Source organism: Carassius auratus, chromosome 14 (assembly GCF_003368295.1).
Source record: "Carassius auratus strain Wakin chromosome 14, ASM336829v1, whole genome shotgun sequence".
NCBI lineage: Eukaryota > Metazoa > Chordata > Actinopteri > Cypriniformes > Cyprinidae > Carassius > Carassius auratus.
Window position 1 is genome coordinate 7,663,157 of NC_039256.1, and position 8,581 is coordinate 7,671,737.

Here is an 8,581-nt window from a genome sequence, read left to right on the forward strand (position 1 = left end):
CATGAGAATTCATAAAAATACACCTAATTTAACCTTTAAGTGCGTTTTGGGGAATACTACTACATTTGTGAAAATGGAAGTGTAAATTATTTTGTAGCTCACAGGAAGCTGCGTGTAAGCTGATAAATTACCTCCATGTTGTCAGCCAGTTACTAAATTGCATTATGGGTAAAGTAGGTGCAAGGTTTTAAAAAGTATTGCACTTGTCTTCTTTGCCCTACTATGACACTGTTGAAATTTTTAAAAGCAAATGATCAAATCAATACAGCAGAAACACAAGTTTTAACTTTTTTTATTCCAAATATTCTTCTTCCTTTTCAAAACCAGATGCCTACATTATCCACAATGCAACTTGACCACTGAGTGATATCACTGGAAGCAATTTATCATATTATGTGCAGTTTCCTCTAGAGCCACAAAAGAGTTCATACTACGTTTAGACGTCTGCAGTAGAACTCCCCAAGACCTGTAAAAATAAAATTGTTACCCTTTAAATTTTTTATGCCAAAACTATTTAGCAGTTTGATTGTAGGTACTTCAGAAGCCTACTTCTTTCATCTCTAGGTTACTCTCCTCTAGTGTTTACTAATTATTGTTCTTTATATAAATATTCTTCTTAAAAATCTTATTATGATAAAGATAATGTACTTGTTCCCTTCAGGTGTCTGCCACTGCAGCTGACGTTAAGACAACTCTCAGTCTTCCTGCAAGTCCTCGCCTGATACTGCCTGGTAATATACATTTAATTTATATTCATTGATAGACAAATTGTATATCATATCGCCCATTGATCTTGAGTTTACAAATGTTTACACAAGGCAACAATTATTCCCATGTTGCTATGACTTTCAGGTGCAACAGGGCAAATCACAATTATGGGTTGGGTGATCACCTTTGAGGGCCTTGTAATCTCTGAGGGCATCACACCAACATTTGCAACAGGACTTGTTGATATGTTTGCAATCTACTACATTTTCAACCTTCAGTATCAATAAGAGGCAGCCTGCAACTCTGGAATTCATTCAAAGGTAAACCCCTTCATTCCCTGTCATCATTATATGGATATATACAATTAAATTAATGTGTTTGTATTTTTTTGCATAAAATTTGCATTTCAAGCCTCAATACACACGCGCACGCACACACAAACACATCTACACAAACACACACACACATACACACACGGATTAAGCCACAAGAGAACTGTTATTATAAAATTTATAAGCATTAGCTTGGAGTGTATGTTGTACATTCCTGATTGTATAGTTTATTTATCATTATGAATATTTTTTGTTTTATGACAGTGGAAGTACTGGAATAATGCTGCACAGAGGAACAGCAACTATCAAAGTGATGGTCATCTCTCCTGGATCAACAAATAAGATGTAAAAACACAAGCCTCATAGGACAATTTTAAGAGGTAACCTGCAAGTCTAGCTTGCAGTGGCACAGTTGCCTACCTTACTGTTTCATTTTTAAATGTATTTATTGATGCATATTTTTGATTCATCCTGCTAAAATGTTCTAGTTTCAAAATGGCCATTTTCAAAATGTTCTTAAGTATGTTTTCAAAATGTTGCCAATTATGCATATGTTCAAATGTTATTATGAAAGTATATTTTTACAGACAGCAGAGAATATATTGCATATATGTATATATACATATATACATCTTTTAAGTTGACTTGTGAGGAAATTTTTTCTTTTTCTTTCCATTTTTTTTTTATTTATTTTTTTTTATTCATGTTGACATTGGCATTGCTCTTTGAAATAAAGGTATTTGATTATCAATGTATTTAATGTATTTAAATATCAATGAAGAATTTTAAGAAACAGCTAAATTTAGGATTATTTCTAATACAGTAAAAAAATGCAGCATATATCTATGATTTATTTGAAAACTAAAATAATATTGTTTAGGTTGTTACTTTAACTTCTCACAGTTTACTGTAGACAGGCACAGTAGATGTTATAAGTTAAAGTAACAACCTAAACAATATTATTTTAGTTTTCAAATAAATCATAGATATATGCTGCATTTTTTTTTTACTGTATTAGACTGTGAAATCATTTAACAGTGTGATTACAGAAATAAACTGTATTTCTGGTTAACAGACTACTACCGTAAAGTCTATTTACGTATGAGTACTGTTTCACTCTTATTCTTACTCTAGAGTGAATAAATAACTCAGACCACTGCCAGTTGCCCGTGACTATGCTTTTACTGAACAGCATTCATTTCCTCAAGTGCAACATACAAAAAGGTCCGTGCTGCAACACGAGTCAAATAACAATCACATTGTTACATCCTTCCTTTTTTTTTTCTTTTTTTTTCACATTTGCAACAATGCATATTTATCTTTACATCTGAACATGGTGTCTGTCTGAACATTTCAAAATATCTTATTTTTCTCTCTAATTTAGTCTCATGCTTTTTTTTTTTTTTCAGCCTGCAGAACATGTCAGGTTTTTTTTTTTTTTTCTCAAAAATAAAAAGAGAGGGTATACGAATCAGTAAATGTTTAATTATGTAACATAGTCCTTCAAATACTCTGGTTTGACACTAATCCGACCTGCTCTGGTAGTGACCGTAGGTTTTGTATCCCCACTTGGCAGAACAAAATGCTCCATTTGTCTGTTGTTCTCAGCAAACTGTTCTTGTTTCGTGACCTGATCTTGATGGCCTGTGTGTCTGAGGTACCTTCTGTTTCTCCTTAGAACACCACCACTGTCCAGTTTAACCCTGTATGATCGGTTGTTGACTGGTTCCAGAACTGTTGCTTTCTGCCAAATCTTTTGTGACTGTGTTGGTTGTACTCTCACTTGGTCACCTGGTTTCAGGATGTTCATATCTTTTGTGTGTCTGTTGTAGTACATTTCCTGTCGTCTTTGATTTAGTCTCAGTTCTTGTGTGGTGTCAACTACTTTTGGCTTCAACAGATTGTTGTGTGTAGGGAGGAGTGTGCGTGTTCTCCTGCTTAAGAGTCTCTGAGCAGGGCTTGCATTCAGACCCTGCGACGGAGTGTTTCTGTGATCTAACATCGCCAGGTATGGATCTTGCCCTGACATTTTGGCTCTCTGCATCAGACGTTTTGCTGTCTTGACAGCAGACTCTGCCTTCCCGTTACTTTGAGGATGAGTGGGTGATGATGTTTTATGCTGAAACTCCCAGCGTCTACTGAACTGCTGGAATTCAGTTGACATGTATTGGGGCCCATTATCTGAGAACACAACGTCAGGTATGCCTTGCCTGGCAAAATGAGCTTTCAGCTTCTTAATCACCGTAGAAGACTTTGTGTCTGGTAAGTAATCCACCTCCCAGAAATTTGAGAAATAATCCACAGTGATGAGATAGTCACGATTATTGAATACAAATAGATCTGTGCCCACCTTGGACCATGGTCTTTCAGGCAGTTCGTGTGGGCAAAGTGACTCTTTCTGTTGTTTTCTTTCCAGTGATCTACACATCTCACACTTTTCAATGTATCTCTTTATCTGAGCACTCATTCCAGGCCAATAGAGGCATTCCCTTGCTCTCCTCAAGCATCCTTCAATACCAAGGTGTGCAGAGTGAATTCTGTGTATCATGTCGTTTCGGAGTACATCTGGTATCACAGCTCTTTCACCTTTAAACACAATACCATCCTGCACAGACAACTCATCCTGGATTGAGTAGTAGTGAGCTATTTTGTTTGTTATGAGTCTTTTGTTCGTAGGCCATCCTTCTTTTATTGTCTTTATCAGTATCTGGAGTGTCTCATCTGTTGCGGTCTCATCTCTGATTACTTTGAGTCTCTCTTCAGATATTGGGAGGTACTAAATCATGTTGACACTTTCTATCTCTTTCTCTACTGATCCTTCCTGTGCTGTGTCCTCCAGGTACGCCCGGCTCAGTGCATCTGCTAACAACATCTCTTTTCCTGGAACATAGTTAATGATAAAATCATATTTCTGGAGTCTCATTAACATCCTTTGAAGTCTCTTAGGTGCATGCAGCAATGGTTTTTTAACAATACTCTCAAGAGGCTTGTGGTCCGACTGCACAATAACTTTCCGTCCATATGTGTATTGATGAAATTTCTCCATGCCGTACACTATGGCTAGGCACTCTTTTTCAATTTGGGCATACCCACGTTCAGTCAGTGATAATGCACGGCTACCAAAAGCAACAGGCTCTCCACTCTGTAACAATGCTGCACCCAGGCCTGTCTCAGATGCATCACACTGTAGGACCAACTGTTCTTTGAGGCTGTAGTAGCGAAGTACAGGTGCCCTGGTTATGAGGTCTTTCATGCTCTGAAATGCTTGTTCGTGCACCTCAGACCAGTCCCACAAACTATCCTTGTGTGTTAGCTGCCTCAGCACTTCACAGTGATCTGAAAGATGTCTGCAAAATCTAGACAGATAATTCACCATGCCTAGAATTCTCTGTACCCCTTTCACGTCAGTTGGTCTTGGCATTTCATTTATGGCCCGTACTTTCTCTGGATCTACCTTTAGACCATCAGATGTGAGCAGGTGTCCTATATATGGCACTTCACTTTGCCTGAGTCTGAATTTGTCTTTGTTCAGCTTGATGTTTCTGTCTCTGCATCTGTCAAGGAACAATTTGAGTTTTTGATCATGGTCTATACTTGCCATTTCTAGCGTTTCACCTTCCCCAGTTATTAGCACGTCGTCTGCTATTATGTGTATGCCTTGAAGTCCTTCTAATGCCTGGTTTAACATTCTCTGAAAAACCTCAGGTGCTGGGCTTATTCCCATAGGCATTCTTAACCACCTGTATCTCCCGTAAGGTGTTGCAAACGTGGTGAGATAACTTGATGGGTCATCTAATTGGACATGCCAGAAGCCATTTTTAACATCACAGACCGTGAACACTCTTGCCTTTGACAGCTCCGGCAAAATATCCTCAATCGTGGGCAGAGGGAAGTGACTCCTCTTTAAGGCTTTGTTCAATGGTCTGGGGTCTATGCAAATTCTCAACTTGCCACTGGGTTTCTTTACGACAACCAGACTACTTATCCAGTCAGTGCTTTGTTCTACCGGTGTGATTATACCTCGTTCTTGGAGATTATTTAGCTCCTCCTTCAGTGGTCCCATCATTGCCAATGGTACTCTCCGCTTCGGCAGTTTAACTGGCTCCACCCCAGACTCAATCTCTATCTTGTAGCGACCTGGCAGACAGCCATCACCTGTGAAAACATCTGAGAACTCACTTGTTATTTGTTCCATCGTCCATTGCTCACTTGTGTCGTCACTGTGTGTCTTTGTCACAACATTATCCACAATCAGGATATTCTCCGATTGTACTTTAACCAGTTTCATCCCCTGGACTGCTTTGTTTCCTAGTAATGGTACTGCAGAGTGTGCATCAACGACCATAAACTCCAGTCTGTACAGCTTTTTGTTACATGGGTTTCTCAGCTTCAAATGGCACTTGCCAACTGGTTTCAGTGTACTTTTATTGTACATAACAAGTACCTGGTCTGTTTTCTCAATTTGAACATCTGGATTCACAAAGTTTATAGGGATAATGTTACACGTTGCACCACAGTCCAACTGAAATTTGACTATGTTTTTTCCAAGCAGCATACCTGCAAACAGTTGAGATGGCTGCCCATCCAGGCTCTTTGTAACTTTGTTCACAGACTCAGTTGTAATGCTCCAGATATCCTCATACTGCTCACTCTCAGTTTCTGTAATATTATTCACAACCTTTCCACATTGATGTTTGGACTTGCACAATGCAGCAAAATGATTGGCTTTTCCACATTTCCTACAGGTTTTCCCATAAGCTGGACATTTTTGTTTGTCTCTTTCATGTCTCTTTCCACAAAATTTGCAGGTAATCTCAGCTTTCCACTTGTCATCCTTGAGTCTTTTGTGTGTCGGTACCGGTTTCAAAGCGTGAATTTCCTCCACGGCTTTTCCCTCTATGGTTTTGCTGTTCTCTCTGGACAACTCGGTAGCCCTACAAATCTGGACACATTTCTGCAGAGTCAAACTGTCCTCTCTTAACAGTCTCTCTCTCAAACTTGGACTATTTGTACCGCACACAATCCTGTCACGGATTAGAGAGTCTTTTATGTCACCAAAATTACATGTGCTAGCGAGCATTTTCAGTTCAGTAACATATTTGTCAAACCCTTCTTCAGTCCCTTGATTTCTCATAAAGAACCGATATCTCTCAACTGTTTCATTTAGCTTTGGGTTGCAGTGTTGATCAAATGCTTCCAACAATAGCTTTATAGTCCTGCCCTCCGTTGATGAGCCCACCAGTTTCACATAACTCTCTACCGGTTTCTCCTACCAGATAGTAGAAAAGTTTCACCTTCGTGCCTTCCGACGCCTCTGTTAAAGTCAGATCAAGATACAGCTGAAATTCTTCCTTCCATGACTTCCATGTCTTTGCCAGATTGCTCGAGTCCAGCATCAAAGTCGGCGGTGGTTTTAATCCAAGTGTGCCGTCCATATTACCAGTTGAGGCTCGTGTCGGCGCAAAAGGGCTTGCTTTTTCGCTAGCACGTTATCTTCCCGCGGCGAACTTCACACAGCGAATTTAAGCACTAAAACAAAACTCGTTCGCCGGCAGCAAAAACAAAACCGCTGCCACCATGTTTCACTCTTATTCTTACTCTAGAGTGAATAAATAACTCAGACCACTGCCAGTTGCCCTTGACTATGCTTTTACTGAACAGCATTCATTTCCTCAAGTGCAACATACAAAAAGGTCCGTGCTGCAACACGAGTCAAATAACAATCACATTGTTACAAGTACCGTAAAAATAACGGTATATTGCTGGCGTCTTTGCTGCCAGCTCTTTACTGTAAATTATAGAAATACAGAAACATACCGTTTTTCTGGTTTACAGACTACTACCGTAAAGTCATTTTACGTATGAATACCGTAAAAATAACGGTATACTGCTGGCGTCTCTGCTGCCAGCTCTTTACTGTTATTTTACAGGACAATTTTTTACAGTGTATTGGATCTTAGTGCTGCGTTTGACACAATTGACCACAACATTCTTTTGCGTAGACTTGAATACTTTGTTGGCATCAATGGAAGTTCATTAGCATGATTAAATCATACTTATATGACCGCCATCAATTCGTAGCAGTGAATGAAGAGGTATCATATCGATCACAAGTGCAGTATGGAGTACCTCAAGGCTCAGTACTAGTGCTGCTACTCTTCACGCTTTATATGTTACCCTTGGGAGATATCATCAGGAAACATGGTGTTAGCTTTCACTGTTATGCTGATGATAATCAGCTCTATATTTCTTTGCGGCCTGGTGAAACACACCAATTTGAAAAACTAATGGAATGCATAGTCGATATAAAAAAACTGGATGACGAGTAATTTCTTACTGCTAAATTCTGAAAAAACTGAGGTGTTTATTATAGGACCTAAAAACTCTGCATGTACTAAAATAGAACACTGTCTAAGGCTTGATGACTGCTCTGTCAATTCCTTTTCATCAGTTAGGAACCTAGGTGTGCTTTTCGATAACAATCTTTCCTTAGAAATCCATGTTACTAGCATTTGTAATGTAAGGTCCAGGAACTCGGCCCAAGGAAGGTGTCCGGTGCTGGATGAAGGTTTCCTGCGTGTTCGGTCTTTCAGTGCGTAGAGTTATTAAATTTAGGTTAAACTCAAATCTGACTCCATGTTCTTATCTATTCTGACTCCATATTAGTATGACCTCAAATTTAGGTTGAAAGGCAAATTGGTTGTTTGTTGGTCTCTAATTATTATTGTTATTCTTCTGACATTTGATTATTCTAATTTAACTCTTTACTTTATTTTACTCATTCATTAGGAATCTATGTCGCTCAGGGTGCCCCACGACGGCCATTCTTTTACGTGTGCCCCACAATCACAAACTCGCCAGTCTCAACAGTAGCCAGAGGTTATGACTAATACTATTTAATAGGTTACCCATACTTACCATATTTTAAATAGTGTTTCTGTTTAGTCCCCCTCAGCTACCCATGTACAACTTAGTTAAAGCTCCAACAATAATCAGCGGTTATGCTAGCACTACCTGTCTAGCCCCTGGCAGTTATATAACTATGTACAACTTAATTAAAGCTGAGACAATAACCTGTGGTTATGACCAGTACTTTTACTAGCCCCCCATAGTTAATGCAACTGAGTACAACAAAAATCTCAAACCTCACCTGATGTGCCCTATGCTCCATCTAGTCTGAGTTAAACATTTTGACCACTTCATTAATTTTTGTTTTGTATAAATTGTATCTTAATTTTGATCAATGTTTTATCAACCAATTACCAATTTCCAATAGCAGACAATGTAATAAGGTGCCCACAAGATCACTTGCATTGCACAAGAAATGTCTACTTTTAAACTAAAATATTCAAAACAAAAATAAATAGGCTAAAATAGGCTGTTCAATTTTTCATTTTACCTGCGTGGTGGTAACTGTCTTACTGTTGTGGTCCACCACTTGAAGGAATGTAAAGAAAACACTGTAGTGTTTAGCTGTCTCAATGTGTGTGTATGCCAGTTCACCGTAGTTGCATATGGACATATATGGCACTAAATAATAT